The sequence below is a fragment of the Fringilla coelebs genome (genome assembly GCF_963513975.1).
Source record: "Fringilla coelebs genome assembly, chromosome: 13".
NCBI lineage: Eukaryota > Metazoa > Chordata > Aves > Passeriformes > Fringillidae > Fringilla > Fringilla coelebs.
In genome coordinates, this window is record NC_140039.1 from 20,722,565 (window position 1) to 20,748,925 (window position 26,361).

Genomic DNA, 26,361 nt, shown 5'->3' on the forward strand with positions numbered 1-26,361 from the left:
TTTCCTCCCTGCAGCACTGGAGGCCACGGCTCAGGACCAGCTCTGACGGCCCCAAGGCAATCCTGCAGCAGGGTGGTGGCTCTGAGACAGCTGAGATGATAGCAGGGATGTTCCACAGCTCAGAGCTGTGAGACAGCAGGAGGAGGATGGGGATCCACTCTGCTTCTGAGACAGCAGCCCTGCAGAAGTCCCTGTTGGAGGGAAGGAGCTGGCTCGCTCCAAACCAGCACGGACAGTCAGACAGCAGCAACCGAGTGAAGCTATTTGTCAACACAGATGGGCCCTGAGTCATTTCTTGGATCTGTCTCCAAACACAGTGTGACAGTCAGAGCTCCAGTCGGGCTTTGGAAGAGCTTGGCAAGGAGCAGACAGTGATAAATGTGCCAGATATCCTCTGACCTTCTAACTGTCCCGTTTGCCCATGCCTTTGTCCTGCCTGTGGCTGCAGTTGCCATCAGCCGAGCCCACAGCACAGCCCTGCAGCCCCAGAGTCCACTTCAGTTCCTGGTCTGGAGAGATTTTATTCAAAAAAATCCAGGATACTTGAGGAAAGCTCACTTGGAGCTGACTCAGTGAATAATCTTTCAGAATCACATCCGCATTTGGCCTGGAGCAGAGGAGAGATTAGAAATTCCCCATCTCTGATTCTCATGAATACAGATTTCCATGCATTCATCCCCTGCCCATGGCACTGCTCTGCCTTGCCACACTGCAGCTGGAGGTGCAGGAGGAGGGATCACAGGGAATGTTTGCCCATGGAAGCAGCCCGGCCTCAGGAGCCGGTCACGGGGGACACGTGGTGGGGGCAGCCAGGAGGGAAGAGACGTCCTTTCAAAAAGAACCACAATCCTTTCATTCTCTGCGTGTTTTCCTGGAGAGCTGGGAGCGTTTGTCCCCTTTCATTTTGCCTGCTAACTTTTATCAGCAGAGAAAACCAGGCAGGAGTGACACTGGAGCAGAGCAGCCTCCCCGCGCCAGCAAAGCGAGACTCAAAGTCACGGCGCCGACTTCCTGTGATGAAATATTGATCCAAAACTCTGTCACACAAGAAGCAGTTTAAAATCACCTTATTTTTATGTACAAATCTTTTTTTTCAACTGCAGCCTAGCGCTAGCAGATCACTTTCCTAAGTTACATATGATTTTAAAAAAAGGCAAATATGCCTTGTGAGGAGTTTCAAAATAAATTCTTGGTTTCAACTTGAAATTTTTTAAATTCATTGTCATTTTTTTTCAGCGGTAGGGAAACAAAAGGAATTTCTTTTTCTTATTCTGTAGACATTATAACTTATCAATCCTCTCTTCTTTATCCTTTGGCAAAAAGGAAAAGAACATAAAATAAATTGCAAGAAGAATTTTCTTGCAGCAAAGTTACCCAAAACCGTGATCAATGTTCTCCAAGCAGGAAAATCTGAAGGAATCAAAGTCTTCATGAAACATTCATGGCAACAATATGCTGACAAATAGTTTCTCAGTCAAAACTTTTCCCTGGCTCTACTTAACATGGCCTGTGTGAGTTCAAGAACTCATTTCTGGAGCACCAGAAGGCCAGAGGGGTTTAGCTCATCTGGCTGGGTTTTTTTCCAAACAAACTCCACAAATCCCTTGAGGTCACTTGATGGAGCTAAATAAACTCTCTGCCTCTCTTGGATGTGCTGACTCAACTCCCATCCCAGCCTGGGTCCAGGGAGGTTCCTGAGCTGAAGGACAGCGGGCAGGAGCTGCTCAGCCTCCAGGTATCCATGAGAAATCCCCCATGAGCAGAAATCCCATTTGCAGCCAGCCCAGCACACCCAGCCAAGGCTCCAGCCCTGCCCCCTCTGCTGCACAGACCTTCCAAACCTGGGTTTTGCTCCACATCTACCTGGCTTGATGAATTGTGAAATGATTGTGTGCTGATCATTAGAAAAACTTGATGCAAGAAGGTAAAAATTGGGATGAAAGAAATCAGGTGACATCCCAGGAGCCATCACTAATTATTTGGTAGCTAATGAATGACACAATTCACTTGACCTTGTCAATCTATGCAGAGTTCTAACTAATTAATACAAAACTGAAACTACCAAGGGTGTGAGATGTTTTTGGTTGACTTTGACCCAGAGTGGCACCTACACTGATCCTGGCACGTTGTTAGAGCTCAGTGACACAGGGCAAGAAGCACCAGAACACAAAATGCTGCTCAGATGAACTTGGCAAGATTCTGGGAATAAAATTTCATGGCCTGAAGCTGTGCCACCTTGCTGGGATAACATCCAATGTCTCCTGTCAAGCTCCATAAAGCGGGGTAATGAGTGAGGAGCACCTGGCTGGCCCAGGCAGGGCTCTCATCAGCCAGCACAGGGCTGTGCTGTCACCTGGGCAGGGCCACAGCAAATCCTCACCAGGAAGGGACAACTGGCCTTTGCAGGAGTGGCAAAACCCAAGGGACAGCTAAAACAGGAAAGCTAAAATCATTGCTGGTGCTGTTGTGGGAGGTTTTCAGTCATGACTTTTCATGGTGTGAGGATCCATCAGAGACTCAAGAGCTTTTTGGGGCTCTTCAGGAATAAATGAAAACCTGTGAAAGCTTCCAAGGCGTTTCAAGTGAACAAAACTTGGGTGTATAACTACACCCTTGAGGCTGGAATCAAGTGGAGACAAAGGATTGCCAGAGTGGAAGACACCTTCCACACAGAATGTACTCACTTCTTTCCTTGGACTCTCTCTCTCTCAATTGCACCTTTTATTGATAGATGCAAAGTAAGACTAATGAACTATTGATAACCCTGGCACAAAGGATTATTAGACAAAGCAATTTCATTTGGGGGGCATTGATTTGTATGTCACAACCAGAGTACAAATGAAGAAGGTAGTTAGGAAGGAAGAAGTTGAATGCTAAACAGGTGGGCATCCTGTTTATTCCTAACTCCTGCCTTAAATGCACACAGACACATTTACCTGTACCTCTGGATATCCTATATAATTAAAGATATGGCTGCAGATTTTCTAGTAATTAATGGTATTTGGAGAGAAAGCTGAAGCAACCCAAATATTAATTAAAACAGAGCTGATGTTTTGAAGGGCCTGACAAGACATCAGACTGAACATCTGGGTTTGAACCAGGGGTTCCCAAAGGCACACCAAAGAGATGCCCAGGCACAGAGGGAATCCACAGGCAAAAGCAGGTGAAAAGAAGGGGTTTGTCCTAAAATATATCAAGCAAAGCCTGGAATGTGCCTGAGATGGAGAGGCTGGAGCAGAAGGATGGGTTTTACCATGGCACACTCCAGTGCCCTGTCTCCCATCAGCCTCTCAGAGAGCTGGAGCCAGCCAGAGCCATGGAGCTGCTGATCAGCATCTGGCAGGAAATAACTCTGCTCCCGAGGCCCAGGCAGCCACTGCTGCCAAATTTTAGTTCTCATTCTCTGTGGCATTCACCTGACATTTAAGGTGATGCCAACTGCTGTGTTGTTGTGGAACCAGGAGTGAGACTTGTCCTCTTTTGGAGAAACCAGAAGGAAATTTCAAAGTCTAAGACATTGACACCTGATTTTGTGGGCTGCAAAAAGGCAGGCAGGCCACATTTCTGTCCTTAAAAGCTCTCTCCAGCTCTTCACCTCTTAAAAGGCACTGCCATGGCCTCTCCCCAGCACAAGGAATCCCTCCAGATCCAAGCTCAGATAAAACAATAGAAGGGCAGTGCCCAGGTGATCTGACCGTGCTAAGGCAAAACCCATAGCCCAGGATTTCCAGAAGGCTGCTCTGCTTGTGGTTTCAGTCTTGAAAATTATAAAATAAAACTGAGCTTTAATGAACTTCCAAAGAAAAAGGTTTCTTTGTTTTAATACAAGCCACAACAATAGGACATTGCCCTACCTTAGGCTCTGATACTCAAGACCCATCTCCAATACTCCAGGGATTAAATTATTTTCAGAAAGCAAACTCATTCCCACCATTATTACTGCTATAAAGCTGTGAGGTTTTTTGCTGCCCCCCCTCTGGTTTATTTCCAAGGCTAGAAATAGATTGAACTGGCACTTCAGGATGCTGAGCTGCAGTTTCAGTTGAGCTCTGTGCTTCATAGAGATTTATCAAAAATGACAAGATTCAACATCTAGGAGATGTCTTGTAGTGCCCAGGAGCTCAAAGAAGATGCAGCAGTTACAACAGTAACCAGAGAGAAATAAGAAAAGTGGTAGAAAAAGAAACATGTGGTGCTTGAAAATCAAAATTCCGGCAGGAATGGACACTTGTGCTGGTCAGCACTGGCCATTAGTTAGCAAAGAACTACTGCCTGCCTCCTCCAAATGAAAAATCAGGGAAATCAGCCCTTCATTTCACCTACAAACTGCCTGGCAGGTACCTGTCAGAGGCCACAAGCTGCAGAGGTTTTCCCCTGTTCCCTTCGCAAGCAGTGTGGAATTGGGTGGAAGTAACAAGTGTCTGTCTGTGATCACTTCTGAGCTGAGCCATCCCTGGAATAAAACATAACACCCCATGAGTGCCTTCTCTTTTTCACCCACGTGCACGTAAAGCAAGTTAGATGCGAAAAAGGCTAAGGAAAAATGGGAATATCTGGACAGTAAATGTGTGTGAAGTGTAAAATCACCTGCTGGGCATGATCAGCCTCTGCCTGGACAACTCAACAAACCCAGGCAAACACTGATGGCTGAGAACACCCTGCAGCCAGAGCCACCATTCCCACTGCCATGGAATCCAGGCAGAGGGAGGCACTGATGGAGCCTGGATCCCACCAGCAGAAGCAGCAGCATCCTTTCAGTGTTCAGAGCAGGACCAGGAGATAAAACAGAGAGATCAAACACCTGGGGCTGGTCTCTGCAGAGAGGGATTGGAGCTGGAAACAAGGGCAGGAAGAGAAACCTCAGCAAGAAATTAGCACACCCAGCTTTCTTCTCACAAATAATGGTTCTAACAAACACCTGCAAGAGATAACACTGCTAAACAAAAAGGTTGCATAAAAAGAAGGGATCTGAAAAAGAAACCTCTGCAGTAAAAGAGTCAGGGAGAAGGTTGTAGGTCTCCTAATTCCTTTACAGAGGTCAAAGGCAAATTCCTTCATGAAGAACCAACACACCAACCATGCTCCCCTCCCCTCCCTGAGCCAGGACCTTCTCCTGCAGAGAAGTGGAAAAGCCTGAAGGAGTTAGGCTAATCCAGGCAGGAGCAGAATGGAAATAACTCCCACAAGACCACTGGGAAAACTTAATCCAATCTTCTCTTGTGAAGCAGATATTATTCCCCTTTTACTTGCCTTCAGTGGTGATAAAGTGCAGACAAAGGAGATAAGGGACTCACACACCTCACATTTCAGCACTCCCAGTAAATACACTCCTCGCTTTCGCTTATCTTTCAGCCTGGTATGGATTTCCTTTTAGTAACCTCCTGAATTACAATCAAATTATACTTTCAGGGCCATTGAATTGCATGGCTTGCAATACCTTAATGGGTTCTGTTCTGGCTGCTCAGGAAGGACTTGTAATCCCTGTCTCCTTCTATATTTCAGGGAGCCTTAAGGATGTGTTTCAGTGCCAGGCAGAACAGCCCAGGCCTTCGCTCACCAGAGCAAGTGCCACACACACAGTGCACAGGGAAGTAAGCCATGGCCTGGAGGAAAAATATTGGTGGTGAATACTTCTTCTTTTGCCTTGCAGTGCCAGCCTGGGTTTTTTCTTTGGTACAGTAATCCCAAAACTCTCACACACACGAGTTCTGTGTGATTTAATGGCACGGTCGATACACCAGGTGCCGGCTGGTCTGCAAAATATTTGAAAATAAATGGAAGCTTTAATGCCCAGGAAATGGTGCAGAGTGCCACATTCCTCCTGACAGCTTATCTCTTAGATGGCTTTTATCCTGCAATAAAGAAGTTGTTGCTTTGTTCGTTATGCGCTCTGTAGCAAACAAAACTCAGAGTGTGGTCGGGAGCTTTGCTGGGCTGAAATCAATTTTTGAATTATACAAACATTTAGGTAGCTGAAATAGAGAAGGGGAATAAACACAGGCTGAAAGTCTAAAGAGCCCTCTTGTTCTGGAGAGGATCTGGAGGGATCCCAGGGATGCAAAATGCCCCTCCTGCACCGGCCAGAGCAGGTCCCAGAGCTGCTGCACCAGAGCATCCCCAGGGAATCCCTCTGAGCACCCAGTCCACAAATGCTCAGAGGAGAAGTGGGAACACTGGGGGAACAACATCTGTGCCTTCAAGGAGGAAAGAACACAAAAACCATGGAAAACAGCAAAGTCTGAGATGTGGGGCTCCCTGCAGTGCCTCACCACAGGGGACAGTGCCAGGCACAGGGGACAGTGGGGACCTTCCACGTGCCACCACCGTGACCTTGTGGAGCCACCAGCCTGTGACACTCGATGCTTTCCAGCTAAATCAGCAGGTTCACTGAGAAAAACTGCTCACTGGAGATAATCAGAGTAGGAACAGCCCCTGTCTGCAGCTAATGGGGGGGAGATAAAAAATCTCCCTCCTCCCTTTATTCATCCTGCTGTTTGTAAAACCTTATCATGTTTTTTCCAATTGTATTCCCAATAAGCCACCAGGTAAGAAATTGTGTTTGCCAGCCCTGAAGAGAAGTAATCTTTGTTGGCAACATTTCTCAGGGAAAAAAAACCTGTTCAAATAAGATGTGGGAGGAAATTTCCCCCTCAGACAATTTGAGGAGCTGTCGACAGGCAGCAGATGAAAGGCGAGCGGCGCTGGATGCCGCGGGCCGTGCAGGGAACACGGGCGATGGCTGCAGCAGCTCTGGGTTCAAATGGAAAATTAATTTCTTTCTGAGGGGATCCAAAGTGCTTTTCATGCTGTCCTTCCTTGAAACACTTGGTGATTTAATTTTGCTGAGCGCAGAGAGTCGCTAAAGGAAGAGCTCTCCAAACGCAGCCCCAGCTCCTGAGGCAGCGCGGGGGTCACCGTCACCCTCCCAGCATCTGGGTTTGACCACAATCTTCCCTATTTCTGCCCTTCCTTTGGAGCAGGAATCTGCCTCCACGAATCAGGAGTTTATTAAGGCAGACAGGATGATTTCTGCTGGCCAGTTCAGGGTGGAATGAGATGATCTCTAAGGTCCCTTCCAACCCAACCCATTCGATCGTTCTGTGATAAATTTTGCGCTGGTTTTCCCCAGCATTAGTATTTCTGATGACAAAACAAACTGTGACAGATGTGTTCTACCTTAAAACAGACATGCTGCCTTAACAAGAGGAGAAAAAAATGGATGAATATGAAAATAGGCATCATGAATATTCAGAGACATTTGCAAATTAAGAGACTTCAACTGTGTCCTTGTCCTTTGTGCGTTTTCCACAAATATTGAAAGGGGAACTCTCCTGGGAGAAGCATTCATCAGCACAGCAAGTTTTAAAGAAGGAACCCACTCAATCTACAGCAAATATGCACAACATGAACAGCGTGTGTATTCACAGGAGAAAGATGATTCTGGGAACCTCCAATTAGGCAGCAGCAGCTTTTCCTATGGTCTCAGGAAAGAACTAAAGAAAAAGGCTTATTCTGATAAATTTTTTAGCACAGATTTTTGAAATGGGAAATACAAACATGAGAAAAAGACAAGCTTCACCCATGAATTATTCCCTCAGAATTGTGAGTGGGGGAATGCCCCCTCCAGCCAGGCTGGGAGCAGCAGCTAGCCTAAGTCAAGTGTGCTGTTAACTGCGTGCAGGCAGCAGCTGAACCTGTGTGTGCTGACCCGCCTGAAAGCCCTGGCTTGGAGTCCCCAGCTCAGGAATCTGCCTAATTCATTTTTGATAACCCAACCTTCATCTCTGTGTGCAGCCTGACCTGCTCTTGGGGTGTGCTCAGTCATCACCACCTCCTCCAGCCACCCCAGTGCCACCTCTGCCTGGGGGAGCTGCATCCTTGTCCTAAAAACCCACAACCATCCCTTTTCCCCTTCCATAGGCACTGCAGAGGTGCTGTTGCTGTGTCAGTGTCTCTGGCAAGACACCCCAAACCCCAGCAGAACCAAAAGCAGCAGCAACATCCCATATTTACCCTTTCAGTTGAATCATCACAAGGAAGGGACACGAAAACCTCTCCCTGTAATTCCACCTGGAGGCTTTCTCCCACACTGAAACATTGCACATTGTCCACTTTTGTTAGATTTCCCTCAGAGATGCCCAATAACCTCAGACAAACCCAATTCACAACACCATCAGATGTGTTCATTTTGCTTTCCATGGCCATATGCTGTGAGAGGTCTCTGGGTGGGAGGTAACAGCCCAAACAAGAACAATTTCTGGTTTGCTGGTTTGAAAGTGGAGCTTTCAATATCCTGGCCTGTCTCTGAGTTTTTATTTAACTTGGGGAATTTTTCAGTTTACAAAATGGCCCGACAAGGATAATTAGGGTAGAAACACGCCTGACAATTCCAAATGCTCCCTGTCAAGCATATGGGCTAACACCTATTTTTTATTAATTCCCTGGTTTTCAAAGGGTGAAACAGTTGTATTAGAGGCAGTGTGTAGGTGGCTCATTTTTCCCTCCTCAGATTCCCTTTGACAGTAGTTTGAAATAACATTCATCAAACAGTATAAAAGAAGTCGAAAGAAATTAATTAAGCAACCTAGAAGGAAAAATAAGATGTCTTTCCAACAGGACTTGCATTATTCAGGTTTATAGTGCTGCACAGTGCAATTTTCTGGGAAGAAAAGGCAGGATAATGGTGTAGCCCTGCTCCACTATGAAACAGCACATTTGGAGCATCACTGGTGATGAGGAAGTTCTGAAACTGGGAGTTTCCTGTTGAAGATTTGCTCTGAACAGCATGCAATATATACACATATCAACATCTATTTGCTTATGTATCATTGCTGGCACCTCCCCCAGAAGGAATTGGAGATTTCTGATCCTCTTCCTGCCTTTTGGCATTCAGGGTTGGGGGCAGAGATGGTAACACTGTGTTTAATTTAATCTTGTCAAGTGAACAAAATCCCACTTTTTAAAAGTCGCTGTTGTTCAAGGGTATTTAAACAAACATTGTCCAGGTTTTGCCCAGCAGCCACACGTGGCACTGCAGGGCTGGATTCCAGCTCTCCAGCTGGATTGAGGATTATCCATGGGCTGCACACACTCCATTCCCCTCCCTGTGCTTCCCCAGGCTCCTCAGCCTCCTTCTGCTGCTCCAGCTCTCCCAGCCTCACTAACATAGCTCTCCCTGTCCCAAATTCTGATTGAACCCAGCCAGTAACACCTCAGGGAATCCATCTGTGGACTCTCCAGGCACAGCCCTGGTGAGAAGTTATCCAGCCATTCTCCACTGAGCTGCTGCCAGCTCTGGCTTGGTCACAGGACTTGGGGAAATTCCAGCTATCCTGCTCTGCTCCAGAGGGATGGGCTCAGCACTGCCCTTCCTGCATCCAGCCAAAACAGCCAGAGTGCACCTGACCTCCCATCAGTCCCCCAGTTCTAAAGGAATCCTGATTTTACAGGAGATCACCCACCAAAATAATTTCCAGGTATCTAAGCCAAGCACCCCTTGAAATGCGAAAAACTGGTAATGAAAAGGTTGGTGCAAAGAGCTCAGGATCTCTTTGTGAGTGCTGGCAGCCTCCCAGCTGCTTCATTAAACACAATCTTCAGGTGACTCCTGATTCCATGTTCATATTATCAATTGCTCAGGTAATAGCACAGGAGAGGCCACTGAGGTAACAGCACCAGGTTCTGTCACCCCGATGAACCTGCTGGGTGTAGGGGAGCCACAAGGAAGGGACAACTGGGATTTATGCAAGAAACTTCCCAACACATCCTCAATCTTTCCCATCAGCTGCTGGTTTTACCTGAGCAGCAACTCGAGCTTCTCTTTGTGCTTCCACCTCCCTGGCTTGAGCCCAGCAGTCAGGACAGGCTCAGGGCTGTCAGCAGCAGGGCTCCAACTAAACCCAGCTTCCACTCCAGGACAGGACTGACCCCTGGGCTCTCCTTTAGTGCCCAAATTCCCTCGGGCAAGTCTCCCAAAGCGGGATGAGCAGTGGAGCACCATCCCTCGTGCCTGTCCCAGGCTGGTGCTGCCCAGTCCTGCCCACCAGGACTGATCCTCCCCCTGCTCTGCTTCCCTCTGGACAGCTCCACGGGAAGGCTCCTTCCAAGAGCTGAGGCTGTAATTGCTTGTAAACCACTTAGGCAGTGAGTGATACAGAAATCCAAGTGGTAATTGTAGCAGAGGCTTGAGATTAATCTATTTTTGGCTTGTCAGACGTTCTTATGGACCTGATTCAAGGCAGTCACTGAAAGCTGTGAAGTGTCCAAAAAGTGACAGGAAAAAATAGTTTGATTAAAACCATTCCAGAGGCAAATCCAATCTTCAAGACACTCTCTGAAACCTTTTGGTGTAGCCTGCAGATGAGGCACTTGTGAATATCATCTGAGCAGAGACCTGGGGAGCGCCACAAAAGTTTTATGTCAGAAAAAAGGTGCTCTAATTTTGGATTCCCAAAGCAGAACTGTGTAGGGAAAGTCAGTGAAAAAAGGTAACAGGGTGTGCCAAGAGGGGACAAGCAGCTTGTCCTGACCCAGGAATCAGGGCTCTGATGACTGAAGAACATCCCACAGGTTCTGCTTTGCTCACCTGCCCTCAGGTGACCCCATGAGATGGTTGGACACCTGGACTTGATGACCTTAAAGGTCTTTTCTGACCTTTAATGATCCCAGGATTCTCTGCCTGCCAGATGCACTCTTTGGTGTGATTGAAGAACCCCAAACCCTTGGTTTATCTCTTTATCTCCCAGAGGTGGGAGCACCAGTTCATTATTAGGAACTGGAAACATCTACTTTCCCCACAGAGCTGCAACGTCTCCAAACTTTCCACCAACTTCCATTTTCTATAGCCTCAGGGTCAAGATTATCTTTTATTATTTTTTCCATCATTTCCTTCCCATTTACTTTGGATTAGTGGATGTTCTGTCAATAAGGACTAATGAAATTCCAGGCCAATATAAACTCTGTCTGCTCTACAAATGGCTTTTTTTTCATACAGACTTTCTATGAAATAAAAAGTGACTGATGCCACAATATGCTTTAATTATTTTCTTCATAAACTCTCAAATTAAATTTTAAGAAGCTGGAGATGCCTCTTATTAAACTGGGACTGAACTGAGAGATGTAACTCTTAATGAAACTTCCCACACGAGAAAGTATTTTTGTAATGTTAATAATTCTAAGCAGCCTGCCATATACAGTATCTCACTGAAACTTGTGATTTTCACATTTCCATGCCTTGCCATGGGCTTAGACCCCTTTCCCTACCCCAGGTTGTTCCAAGCTCCATCCAGCCCGACCTTGAGACTTCCAGGACTTTCTAAGCCACACCATTGTACAGAGCCTTCCATATTTTAGCTGGGATTTTCCACTCACTCTATCAGGAAGTTTGTCCAAAAAGCAGCACTGAATATCCCAGTGAATATCCCACAGCAGCACCAGGTAAGTCACAGCACACCTGCAAAACACAGGCATTCATCAACACCAGCTCCAGGGGAAAGGTATTTTCACTAATTCAAGCAGCAAGAACATCTCAAATTATCAAAGGAAAAACAAAGAAAAGCTGGTGTGTGAGTGGAATCATGGAATCATTAAGGACGGAAAAGCCCTCCAAGGTCATTGGGTCCAACCATTGTCCAGCACTGCCACCATTAATCATGCCCCAAAGAACCACATCTACACAATTTTTTAACACCTCCAGGGATGGAGATTCCACCACCTCCCCAGGCAGCCTGGTCATTGGCTGACCACCCTTCCAGGGTGGAATTTTCCCTGATATCCAATCTAAACCTCCCCTGGTGCAACTTGAGGCTATTTCTTCCTGTCCTGTCCTTGTTACCTGGGAGCAGAGACCAATCCCTGCCTGGCTACAATATCCAGTTTGCTTTGGAAAACACAGGGATCAAACTGTGGCACACTCTGGGGCCAAGCAGCAAAACACAAAACCTGCAGAAGACACTGGATCATATTTTTGAATCCTGCCTTAAGGGATGAAGAACAGAGTGAGAGATGAAAATGCAGCAGCTGGTAAAAAATCATTAGGAAGAATAAGGCAGAGATGAGGAAATACTGAAACTGCCGGGAGAAAAAAAGAAAAGGAACAAAGACATGGAAAAAAGACACTCAATCTGCCAGAGTTTACACATTTTCATAAAATGTACAAGTGAAGCAGAGGGAAAGGGGAAAGAGCAAACCAAGCAGCTCCTGGCTGGGCTGGGGGTGCAGCACGCAGGTGATTTCCAGCTCTTCCCCAGCTCTGGGGGTCAGCGTGTCCTGCCCTCCCTCCCAGGGCCCCTGTGCAGTTCATTCCAGCTCCCCTGTTGGCCAATTCCTCCTGGTCACACAGTGACAGCCCCAAGGGTTTCATATCCATGTCCCCCTTTGGCCAAGAACACCTGAATCCCACCACGAACAAACCGTCACTCATCATGGACAGAAATGGACAGAAACACTGATTTTTCCAAATGGAAATTTCTCTGTTGTTGATGGCAAAACACTGCTGTGCATTTTTTTTTTTTCTGTTTCATTTTATTCATGAGCTGAAGTGACTTTGGGCAGTCACAAACCGATTTTTCACTGTGTTCTGAACAGATGGTTGTTCCAAGAATACCAGCATCCTGGCAGTGTCAAACAGCCTTGACCTTCCCAAGCAGCACCGCAGACTTTTTGTTAGAAGGAAAGAAATAAAGAACCACTCACACAGTCCCAATTTTTTTCTGGATTATTAAACACAAGGCAGGCACAAACTGTGCTCAAGGAAAACCTGAGATTCAGCCTCAGAGAAGCAGGAATGGCTTCTGGAATCACTGGTGGTGCACAGACAACCCCAAAGTCACATCAGACCCCCCTGGAGCAGCAGAAGAGGGAAGAGATGGGAGCCCCCCCACATCACCTCCAGCTCATCCAGCCCTCAGGAGCTGCTGTGGTGGGCTGTGCAAAGCCCAAAGAAAAACCACAAAATATCCCAATCCTCAGGTTCAGGCTTTATCCAGCAAGGGTCCAGTTACAATTTCCCAGTTATAAATAGCTGGAGTTCATTGTGAGCCTTCAGCAACCGTGGACTGGAACAGCTTCGGGGACCTTTGCAGGCAGAGTTTTCAGAGGAAAGGCAGCTCATTTTGTTCTGCTTTTGAATTTTTTTTAGAGATATAATCCTATTTTTAAGATAATTTAAATATCATCTGTGCTTAGTTCTCTAGAAGCCACATAAAAAAAAAATCCAAGTCAATTTTACTGCAGTTAAATCCGCATGTCCTTAATCTCCAGGAAGAGAAGGCTGGGTTCCTTCCTGGAGACAATCCTGCTTTTTTAGCACACATGAATTATTTTGTACCTGATTGGTGTCTATCGACAGATAAAAATTTGGGGGCAGCACCTGGGGAGCAGCTCCTGTCACGAGATCAATACCTCATTATGGATTAAACATAAAAGTTAAGCCATCCTTAGTTCCCAGCTGACAAAGAGTGGCATAAATTCCACCGGCATTTGGGGGATTTCGTGCAAATTACTCCAGTGACCTCCTGCTAAGAGCAGGTGAGGAGCTGTCACCCTTCCAGCCAGCACTGCCTCAGAGCTCTGAAGTGTCACAGAGGGATTTGGGCAGGAGCCCAGGGCTAGGCAGAGGAAGGGAGCCCAGTAATCCCCGCTGGCATCCCTGGATGCAGGGGAGGATTCCAAGGGGACGGCGGCCGGCGCTCGCTGAGTTCTTCTCAGGATCTCTGCTGCTCACAGTGACCCCCAGATGTGTCACAAAGTCTCTTCTCCCAGCCCAGCGCTCCAAGAAGGAGTCAGAGCTCTTCAGTTCTCGGTCTCAAGGTTGTTTATTGTATCTTATCTATAAAATTTTTTCTCCTGTCCAGCCGAGATCCGCTCAGCAATACAGTCCAGGGCACTCTGCCTGCCCCCAGGGTGGTGTTATGTCTTTATACTAAAAACTACGTGTACAATATTTACAGTAACTTCCCAAAGTTGGGCTCACTCTGACCAGCAGAGATCCTGAGAAGAACGCGGCGAGCGCCAGCCGCCGTCCCCTCGGAATCCTCCCCTGCCATCCAGGGATGCCAGCAGGGATTACTGGGCTCCCTTCCCCTGCCTAGCCCTGGGCTCCTTCCCAAATTGCTCTGTGAGGCTTCAGAGCTCTGAGGCAGTGCTGGCTGGAAGGGTGACAGCTCCTCACCTGTGTTAGACACTGAGCTTCCCCTCTAAACCAATCCAAAAGTGCCACCATCACAGCAGAAGATGGAGGCCAAGAAGAAGAAGGAGAAAGGCTGGGCACACCCAGATTCCTCCATCTTTCCCCTGAACCCCCATTCTAAAAACCCCAAAAATCTATTTTTTACCCCGTGATAAATTCATTATCATTCTACTTAATTTGTCGTGGCTTGCAGATCCTCATATCAGGTTGGTAATTTGCTCCATGCGTCATAATCAAAGTCACAGGGGTCTTGGGCTCTGTGCCAGGGTCTCTGAGCCCCCTGGCAGGGGTCCTGGCACTCCAGGACAGCCAGAGGGATGTCCTGAACTCCGACATGTTCTGAAGACAAGCACGAGTGAGGAGTGCTTGGGTTCAAGCAGCTGGCAGCTGAAGCAGTGCTCTGGAGCAGGAGGCAATTACAGATGGATCAAGTGTGAGCACTTTGAGCGAAATCCCTTCCATTTGGAGGCGACTGAAGTGACGGAAGATCTCGGGAAAAGGCAAATCCAGCTCTTTAGAGCAGAGCAGTTCCTTGATGCCGGCTGCCCTGGGTGCTCTCTGCCTTTTAATGCTGCTGAGAACCACTCATTACTCCTCTGCCTCAGAGGTTTAACTAATTCCCAGCTAAGCTTTGTACCCAGGGAGAAGAAAGCTCTGCTCAGAGGGCCAGCACTGAGCCTCCAGCAGAACGTGGGCAGGGGAACCAGTTGGCTCCTCTTTTACATAAAGAATAAAAAGGAAAAACCAAAGGCTGAGAGGCTGTGGGAGCACAGGAAAAAACCCCAGAATTTAGATTCAGAAATGCTTAGGACACCAAACAGTGGGAGAGTCTTGGTCTAAAAACAATGGGTGTGGGCAGGGGGCACATTTGTCCCTAACCACGACAGAAATGTGGGGCTTCCTGGTTGATGGCACTGATGGCAAGGGACAGGGCCTCCAGCTGTGCCAGGGAGGTTCAGGTTGGATACCAGGAAAGATTCTTCCCTGCAAGAGTGGTTACATGCTGGGATGGGCTCCCCAGAGAAGTGGTGGAGTCACCATCCCTGGAAGTGCTCAGCAAACCAAGCAGAGGTGGCACTTGGTGACATGGCTCAGGTGCATGGTGGCCAAAGTTTGGAACTGATGATCTTGGAGCTCTTTTCCAGCCCTACTGCTTCAATGGTTTGATGTGTCCAGCTTGGAGAGAGAGATCCAAGGCAGTAAAAATGCAGCACCAACATTCCATGTTCAGCCTAAAACCCAGCAATTTTCCTGCACTGGTGTCCTCAGTTTCCCATCACTTGCCACTGCTAATTTCACCTCTTAATTGTTTAATGTTTCATGGAAAATAGGAGGGGTGATGAACCTCTCTTCCCTCTCAGCATGTGAGAAAATGAAACCATCCAAGCCATGATCCAAACTCCACTAAGTGCAAATTTGGCCCTGCAAAAATTCATCCTGGGTTTTTTCTGCCTTCACCATTTTCCTTCAGCTGTCAGAGCACAAGATGAAATAAGATCCTGTATTCCTAGTGCCATCTGCATTCCAAAATCTCCTACTGATCAATGCAAGTGTCCAAAGAACACTTCCAATTTGTCACAATAACCTTCAAAACTTGACAGAAAATCATGCAAGTTATTTCTTTCGGATCTCTCTGTATCTTGTGATTATTTATACTTTGCCAATACAATTCTAAACATTTTCCTTTGCATTTCCTATATTTCTCAGAAGAACTCAGAGGTTAAAGCCTGCAATGGGTTTATTTTCCTCTCTGTGCTCCTGTTTTGTATTTCTGGACATTTAAGAAACACTGGAATGAATGCACTTGGAGCAGGACCAAAAATGTGCTTGAAAAGGCTTCAAACTGACACATCTCAGAATATCAATAATCAGGCTGCTTTGCTCAATTCCACTTGTTCTGTTTTTCTCTTCTATAACAAATTTTAGATTTTAGTGGGAACAATTGCACTAAAAAAGTGGGGTTTAAGCATCAAGCATGAGAATCCTGTTTGAAAACTTTCATTTTAGCCTTTAAAAAAGTGAAAAAGAAAAAAATGAAATGCTAGAGCTCTGAACTCCCTGAGTGAGGTTGCTCAGTGAGTTGAGGAGTCAGGGGAGGCTCTGCCCAGGTGTTGTTGCTGGCACTGAGCTGGTGGGTGAAGCTCACCCTGTGTGGTGCCACCTCTCCTGCTCATGCACATCTGGCCAGCTGTGAGGGGCCCAGCTGTGGGCCCCTCCTGGGGCAGGTGCTGCTCTGGCTGCTTCCACCCCTGCAGTGAGCCCCAGCAGGGGAGGAGGCATCAAAGCTGATGGGAGAAAGGCATTCACACCTGTGAAGAGCCCCTGAATCCAGCAGGAGCCAGGGAGGAGCCTGGGCAGCTGGGATCTGCAGGGAACAGGGAGCACAGAGCTTTGAGAGGCTGCAGGAAGCAGCTCCCCCAGCACAGAGCGTGTCTGAAATGCACTCAGCACTGGGAAATGCAGATTGCACTATAAAAAGCTCCTTTTAAACAGCAACTCCAGAGCTTTAGCAGGGACAGCTTTCTGGGACACTGGGCAGAGCCCTGGGATGAGCTTGTAAAGGTCGAGCCATATGCAGCTGTCTGTCCAAATTTTATGACTGGGAGCTAATAAACACAAAAGTGGAGGAAGCAGTCAATAGCCATTACCAACCACAGAAACAGATCCTGCAAAAAAGAACTCAACAAATCAGTGGTGGCTGTGCTAAGGAACCCATCAGAGAGTTCATGGAACTTGGAGGGCAAATCCAGAGGCTGCTGCTTTAAATTCTGCACTTGCATTAAAAAATCATCAGAGTATTTATAGCCAAGGTAAAATAAACCACCAAAACACAGGGGAGGGGAGGGGAGGGGAGGGGAGGGGAGGGGAGGGGAGGGGAGGGAAGGGAAGGGAAGGGAAGGGAAGGGAAGGGAAGGGAAGGGAAGGGAAGGGAAGGGAAGGGAAGGGAAGGGAAGGGAAGGGAAGGGAAGGGAAGGGAAGGGAAGGGAAGGGAAGGGAAGGGAAGGGAAGGGAAGGGAAGGGAAGGGAAGGTTCCTTCAAGAGCTGTTCCAAGTTGATAGGAAGAGGTTAAAGCTCGCACTGGAAAAAAAAATCCATTCCCAGCTCTGCCCACTGCACAGCAATGCTGTCCTTTGACTGCAAGGACTCTCAGACTGAAATTCAGCTTCTCCAGAGCAAAACTGCACAAAATTATTCCAGCCAGAAGAACCCACAGATCTTCCTTGCCCAAGCAGACCTGCAGCACAGAAATGCAGCAGAGCAGCTCAATTACCAACAGTTAAAGCACAGCAGGATCTCCAGTTTTCTAATTGAATACACTCAGTTACAAGCAATAAATAAAATAAAGAGAACATCTCGAATGAATAAAAACATACCTTTGAATAAAAAATATTCTCATTAGGAGAAATGATGACTGCTACCAAAAAAATCACCGAGCTACTTCTGTGACAGGCAATTTTTAATCAAAGACAGTTCTATGCAAATTAAGGAAAGCAAATCTCTAACGGAATAATAGTCTGCCTTAATAGTCCTATCCTTTTTCCTGTAGAGCTGCTATGGATGTTGTGTTATAATTGGTGCTATGTGCTGTCCCTCCAAGCTTGTGGCATACTTTTCAAAGCAAGAATGGAAAATTTGTTAAAAAGTTAAAAATTAGAAAATTTAGATTTTGAGGCAGTCTGCAGAATGACATTCCAAATGTCATTTATATACATATAGATAATATTATAAATGTACAAATATATAATTCTAATATATTATATATCTACTACATTATATATGTTGCTTATATTATATTATATTATATTATATTATATTATATTATATTATATTATATTATATTATATTATATTATATTATATTATATTATATTATATTATATTATATTATATTATTAATTATATTTATATAATCCTAATAAATGATCTGTATGGAACACTGGGATTAAAACTACAGGCTCCTGCCATTGTACATAAAATTTTTGGGGCTCTGTTGGTCACAAGGATCCACATTCAGAGCCTGTGCTGATCTCACAGTTCCTGCCATTCCTTGCAGCTCTTGGACAAGCTCCCCCCACCTTTCACAGCCCCTCACTCAGGCTGAGCAGGACAAGAATTTCACCATGGGACACTCCCTGTGAGATCCAGAAAAATCCAGAGATTTTGTGGGGACAGAGGTGTTCCAGGACGATCTGAACACTGAATTTCTGCTGTACCACAGCCCCACACATCCTGTCATGTATAAAACCAACATGGAAATTTACTCTCCAGCTGCCACAAGCACTAATGAATTTAGCACCCATCTGGAAATGCAGCGTGGAGCTCCAGGGTGTCTCAGGCAGGGGCAGTTCTTGCCTGGGCAAGGATTAATCTTTATTTCACAGCTCACCAGGCTCATGGCAATGCTGGTGGCATTTCACTGCTGGCTGTGGGACCTGGGGGAACAAGGAAAATATTTAAATATTTGCAGTGAGGTTTTTTTTTTTTTTCAAGTTCACCTTCAAGTTTTAGAAAATTCCTGGTTTTCCTCACTGGGAAAGAACTTAGAATTTTAGGGGAAATATTCCACAGTGATCCGCAGCTCAGCAAAAAGTTTAGCTTGGAAAAGATCATCAAGTCCAATGATTAACTTGCTAAGACTGAGATGTTGGGAGCAGGGGGTGTACAACCTGCTCAATAAAAATTAATTTTAATAATTAATAATGGCTGAGGAGCTCAAAAAGAGGGTTTTTTTTCTGTTCTAAACAAAGTTTTGCCTGATTAATGGTGTTACCTGGGAGGAGACAACAAGCTTTATTTATTTTATTCAAGCTTTATTTATTTTCTTCTTCAGCTGCCTCCAAAGTGGTGTCTTATCTATGAAACAGCAATCAGCTGCTCATCACCATATTCTTATCAGAACAAAGCAAATTGAAAAATATTGAAAAGAGACCCAGCAAAACACTCGAGAAAACCCTCAGTGCATTTTGGGCCAGGGAGTTCAAACCTTCCTTGGGTTTGTCCTCCAATTTACTGTAAAGTTTATTTTAAAGTTAGCAGTCTATTTGGAGTTATGATTAATGGTTTTGAAAGGGCTTTTTTTTTTTTCTCCCCAGCTGCTCCTCCCAACAAAGGATTTAGAATTAATTCACATCATCCAACTTCTTCCTTAATGGATTTTTAAGGTCCACTGCAAAGAATCAATCAATAGGAGGCTGAGAGCTCTGGCATGTAATGCATCCAGCCCCACCAGAGCAGGGCAAGGCTCTTCAGCTGCATTTATTGGAATTATTTGCAGTGATTAAGAAAAGCAGAATAATCATTTGCATTCGCTCAGTTCAGGATGCAAAGAGAGCGACTCGAGAAGTACCAAAAGTTGGATTTTTTGGTGTTTCAAGAGGATTTTGTGAATTTTCCCTCAGAAATGTAAATGCTGCTGCAGTGAATGTGTTCCTGTCAGGGTACATCTCATTTCCAGGGCACTATTTCCAGGACAAAGTGACATTTGCAGGTTAATTTTGCACCTGAAATGACTGCAAAAAACACTCCTGAACTGGCAAGCAGAACAAGGGAATTCAAACATTTCCATGTGTTTTCTCCACCTTTTTTTTTCTGCTATTGATTGTTTTCTTTTATTAAAGAAAAGTAACATTTTTTTGAACTCAGTTTCACTGTTTTTTGGTTTTTTTTCATAAATCAAATGAAAATTTTTTAAAACCCCAGCCCTGTGTGCACAGAGAAGCTGCCACTGACTGAGCTGGAATGGGGTCAGGGCAGGGATGAAGATTTTTGGGAATGACACCAGAAAGAGCTGGACAAGCTGGAAAAGCCTTTTTACAACACAATCCTTTGGAAACAGGGCTTTTTTTACACTTTTCAGTTACCCAAAGAAATAACAAGAATTTGTCACTTCTGTGGCCCCTAAATAACGAGTTCACTGTACAGAATAAAACCAGAAATCTGTAAAAGTCCAAAAAATAACAACAATTTGGAGAACTCTTGAGATTAAAAAAATACTAATTTCTCCTTTCATTTTGATTTCCAAAGGCTGCTTTCCATTGACTTCATTGCTTCAGGCAAAAACAACATCAAGTTGCAAAATCACACAAAAATCCAAAAGTCTTTTTTTTTTTTCTCTGATTCTCCAAAGGCGCGACAAGAACGCCACAATTTTTAGCGTCAAAACCTTTTATGGGGAAAATTCCTCTTAAAAAATAGCTGTGCCCTGGAAGATACATTGAATTCCTGATCTTCAAAGTCCTAGAGAGGGCAAAGAACACCTGTGCCACGTCCAAGGAATCAAAAAATAGCATCAGATATTTCATGTGAGCAATATCCAAAATTTATCTCTTGCAGCAACAATAAAATAGGCTGAGACGTGGCTGGGATTGAGCTAAAGGTCTGAGCTGAAAAATACAAACCTTTAGGGGACAGGAGGAAAAAAATGGAATTATTGCAAGAATTAGTTCCTTCTGGAAACAGCATGTGCAAAGATGAGGTTCTGCTGTAACATCCTGGGGTTTGTTCCTGTTATGGCCCAAGGACTTTCAGGTGAAACTCAATCAATGGACAGGCAAATCTCCTCTCCCTGCTCAGGAACACACAGGGATGAAAACCACCAGCATTTCCTTCCTGCCAAAGCTGCTGTATCTGCAGAGATTTACACAGCAGCCACTGCTCTCCAAATATTCACAGCACCTAAATATTCTTTAATTGGCTCCTTTCCTCTGCTGACCTGCCTTGGTACAATCCATTCATTATCTGTGGAGCACAGCTGGGTTTGCTGGGAGGAATGGAACACAAAAAGGGCTGTTCCCTGCCTGTCTGCATTTGCCCTCTGCCCATCCAGGCTGCAGCTCCCTCTCCTTTGTCCATAACCCATCCAAACCTGCAGGCCAGGAGGCTGCTCAGCAGAATGTGGGTGGGTAACCCATCAGGAGCACAACAAACTGTGAGTCCCAAAGGATGCTTATCCAGCAGGGCTAATCCTGACACTGGAGCTCCATTTTCCATCCATTTTACATCCAGAATGTGGGTGGGTAACCCATCAGGAGCACAACAAACTGTGAGACCCAAAGGATGCTTATCCAGCAGGGCTAATCCTGACACTGGAGCTCCATTTTCCATCCAGAATGTGGGTGGGTAACCCATCAGGAGCACGACAAACTGTGAGACCCAAAGGATGCTTACCCAGCAGGGCTAATCCTGACACTGGAGCTCCATCTTCCATCCATTTTCCATCCATTTTCCATCCAGAATGTGGGTGGGTAACCCATCAGGAGTGCAACAAACTGTGAGTCCCAAAGGATGCTTACCCAGCAGGGCTAATCCTGACACTGGAGCTCCATCTTCCATCCATTTTCCATCCAGAATGTGGGTGGGTAACCCATCAGGAGCACAACAAACTGTGAGACCCAAAGGATGCTTATCCAGCAGGGCTAATCCTGGCACTGGAGCTCCATTTTCCATCCAGAATGTGGGTGGGTAACCCATCAGGAGCACAAAAAAATGTGAGACCCAAAGGATGCTTATCCAGCAGGGCTAATCCTGACACTGGAGCTCCATTTTCCATCCAGAGCTCCCTCGTGGATGCTGCAGCATTGCTCTAAAAGATTTTGTGGTAAATCACAGAATGTTTCGCAGGGGGGGAGATGAGACAAATAATCCTGCAATAAAAATGCAGCAGGTTTTGCTACCTGGGCCATTCCTCTTTCTCTGACATGACTTTCACCCCAATCCAAATGAAAATGAAAATCCACACATGAGCTTTCACTGAAAGGATCATAGAGCATAAAATTCCACTTAAAATAAGGAATGCTCCATTTTCCTGCTGTTTGTACTTATCTCTGGAACAGGTTTGCATTAAAGCACCCTGGCATGGGCTGTCCCACAGGGAGGTGCCCCTGGGCACTCTGGAATTCTGTACATTTTACCCTCCACTCTGGACCCTTTACAGCAGATTAATTGGCTCTGTGTTTATGTAAATAGGGAAGCCAAGATTCCAGTGCATCCTTCTCCATAAATTAAAAACAATGCTTTCCTGCAGTTATGGCTGTAAAGGGGAAATAGACCTTGACTGGATGTAATGAGGCATTTGTGTTTGCAGTAACCAGAATTTACTGTTACTGCTCCAAGAACCATCACTCCTTGTTTAGGCTCTTAAGTGACAATAAGTATGGCTTAAATAAATTTTAATGAACACTCCTGGGTCACCTTACTGAATTTATGGGGCATAATCCAGCATTATTTGAAATAACTGTGGTCTTTGGGGCTGTGGGGAGCAGTTCCAGCCACTGATTGCCTCCCTCAGGTCAGCTGCAGGTTTCAGACACAGCAATTCCTGAGGGGGCTGGCTCTGGAAAGGTGACCTGCAGCTGAGCTTTGGCTCTCTGGGAAGGCCACAAAAGGTCCTTGGAGTGATGGAGCATGGAGCTGCTGCTGTGTTTGTCTCAGAGGAGGGTGTGGGATAACGCTGGAGCTGAGAGGGTGCTGCTTGTCAGGAAGGGAGGATCCCAACTGTGGTGTTGTTGGGAGGGTCCCCAGGACGAGGTGAGAGATGAGAATTTGACTCCAAGCTCTCAGAAAGCTGAATTATATTATATTATATTATATTATATTATATTATATTATATTATATTATATTATATTATATTATATTATATTATATTATATTATATTATATTAATGGTTGGGAGGGTCCCCAGGATGGGGTGAGAGATGAGAATTTGACTCCAAGCTCTCAGAAAGCTGAATTATATTATATTATATTATATTATATTATATTATATTATATTATATTATATTATATTATATTATATTAATGGTTGGGAGGGTCTCCAGGATGGGGTGAGAGATGAGAATTTGACTCCAAGCTCTCAGAAAGCTGAATATATTATATTATATTATATTATATTATATTATATTATATTATATTATATTATATTATATTATATCACATTATATCACATTATATCACATTATATCACATTATATCACATTATATCACATTTTCATGTGATATACTAAAACTATACTAAAGAAAGAGAAAGGAGCCATCAGAAGGCTGGACAAGAATGAATAATAAAAACCCGTGACAGGCTCAGAGAGCCTGACACAGCTGGCTGGGATTGGCCATTAATTAAACACAATTCACATGTTTGGCTAAACAATCTCCAGGCCACATTCCAGAGGAGCAAACCATGGAGAAGCTGAGGCTCCTCATGCTGCCAGGAGAAGGAATGCTGGTGAAGGGATTTTTCATAGAATATCACAGTGACATCCCAAGCCCACTGCAGTCTCCCCAAGGAGTCTCCTTTACCCTCCCAGCAAACAGGTTTTTGGTAGATCTAAAATTCAGTCCACCAGGGAAGCAGCTCCCAAAAAAAGGTGAGGACGTTTTCCTTTCCAATTAAAGTGCTGCACTTACATAACATTCCTGCTTTCCACTCCATTGTGCCTGGGCTTCACTTCAGCAGCTTATCTGTGTGATCCAGATTTCTTTATCCACCTTTGTATCTCGTTCCAAGGGAGCTGGACAGAATTGCAGTGCAGGAGCAGAGTGGTTTTTAGAAAAGCTTCCCAGCCCCATTATGTACCTGAGCCGTGGGTAAGAGGTGCAGGCCATTGTCATGCTGCCCTCCTTCATCTTCCTGCAGAGAAAAATAGAAAAATGCTTGAATTTTTAACCTATTTTTCAGGAAAATAATAGTCTGACCTCTCTACAGTGCCTAAAGTCTAAGCTTGAAATAATGAGTTATTATTTAATTCTTCTGTAGTTGAGGGCCATGGGATGCTGCACAAAGAAACGTGCTCATCACACCAGCCGTCATTATGGAATGTGCTCTTCTATTTATTAAAAATAATATTAACACTGCTGCTATTTATTGAATGCTTTTCCTCTTCAGAGCCCTTTTTAGGCATTAGCTAATTAATGTAATGACTTGGGGTATTTCAAGTGGGTCTCTCCTCGGCAGAGCTGAGGGAGAGCTCTGTTCAGGGCAAGGAAAAGAGAATTATTTGTGCTCCCTGCTCTCTCCCAGGCAGGCCCACACCTCCAGCTCCTCTTCAGAGGGCTCAGGCTGAGGCCAGGGCTGGGGTTTTGGCAAACAGAACAAGGAATTCAAATTTCCATGTATTTTCTCCACTTTTTTCTGCTATTGATTGTTTTCTCATATTGATAACAATTAAAGAAAATTAACTTTTTCTTTTTAAGGGAAGGCAGTGTTGAAAAGCTGGTTCATGTGGGGCAGTTGGGTTAAAATTCCCAGACTCAGCGTTCAGCACATGTGACACTGCACAGCCCAGACAGTGCAATCAGTCCTTGGAAAAGCAAACCACCCTCACCTGTGCTGCTAAAACCAAGGTGACATTTATGAAACTCATCACCTCTTCACTCATTATGCCTTCCTGCCATTCCTCAAACATCAGCTCTGTGATTTATTCACTCAGCAGAACCTCCAGGTCCATTCATCACAGCAGGTCTGGGCACAATTTAAAATTTAGGTGCAAAGAAAAGGCTTTTCCCAACTTGCCTTATATGTTAGAAAAGGGGAAACGTTGCTTTACACTAAACCCCCATGGATAAAGCAGGAATTGGGGGTGTTTTAGGAGCTGGATTCAATGCCCAGTCGGTTGAATATAAAGCTTTCTTCTAGGAGAGCCCTCGGAATGGAAACTGGGATTATCCTGAACTTGGTCTAATCTGTCCCTGTGCCCCCTGGTGGCTCCCAGCCCCTGTCCCACACAGACCCCTGCTGTGACTGATTAATCACCTGTTAATGATCAATCAGCAGGTGCCACAAACCAGGATTTCCTGCAAACCCCCGTGCAGGGGTCACTGAGCCAGGGCAGCCCGGGGGGTTCTGTAACCCCCACCTGTGGCCACGATATTTTCTGAAAAATCCCTTTGCCAGCAGCGTTGAGAAGCTGAGAAGCCTCAGAAGAAAAGAAAACCAGTAATGATCTGGTGCTGTGGGATGCACCAGGTGCATCTTGGATTGGTCCATGTTGGCTGTTTGTAATTAATGGCCAATCTCAATCAGCTGGCTCAGACTCTCTGCGAGTCAGGAGCTTTTGTTATTCATTCCTTTCTGTTCCTTGCCAGCCTTCTGATGAAATTCTTTCTTCTATTCTTTTAGTGTCGTTTTAATATATCATTTTATTTTATATAATATAGATCATAAAACAATAAATCAGAACCATGGAGTCAAGAGTCTCATCTCTTCCCTTGTCCTGGGACCCCTGTGACCCCCAGCACACCTCCCATTCCCACCTCCCCCTGGGCACCTCCCTCTGCACCCCAGCCAGGCTCCACCACAAATTCCATCCCCAGCAGAGCCATTTCCAGCTGCCTTCACCCAGCAGAGCTCTGCTGGGGGATGCTGGCGCTTCAGCTGGGATTTCAGTGTGCTGATCCTTCCCCCAGCGTGACAGTGACAGCACAGGACCTCAGGGAGCCCTGCTGCTCCCACCCCTCCCAGCTAACCAAATGGAGAGATTCCAGCTGGCTTCTGTCCAGGAGGATTTCACTCCTAAACAGATTTACTCCCCTGAAAACATTTTATTTTTTTTTCTTCTGGAGGGAAACAAAATAAAATGAGGCACTTCTAGCACATAACTGCTTAACATCATCTATTTTCCTTACTGTTCCTGGCTGGAAGCAGCAACCCAAGGGAAAAATCTGCCTTTCCAAGCAGCATCCTGCAACTCCTGAGTGCCCAGAGCATCCCTCCTCTCCCCAGCTCCCCTGAGAGCAGCAGGGGGGAAAAACCCCAAGGATTTTCTCTTCAAAATGTGGGTTTGTGGGTTACTTCCAGTCTCCAGGTTTTAAGAAGGAACATTTTGGTTGCTTCAAAATGTCTTGCTATTGCCATTTGTTTAGGGAACGTTTGGCTTTGTTTTTTTTTTTAAATTCTTTCTTCCAGTCTTCTTTATTTTTACTTTCACTAAAACTTCATTTGCAGAGCAGGAGAACAGAGTCCAGCACAGTATATTTTTTATAAAACATACAAATATATCACCTACATCTGCATAATTAACAATAATTAACAAAGTAAGGGACCACAGCTCTGCCAAATGCACCTACAGACCACCTTCTGATGCCTCTTTTTTGCTCTATTATTTTCTCCCCAAACCTGATTTGGTGCCTTGAAACAACACAAGTGAATTACCACCACCACTTCCCAGCATCATTTCCTT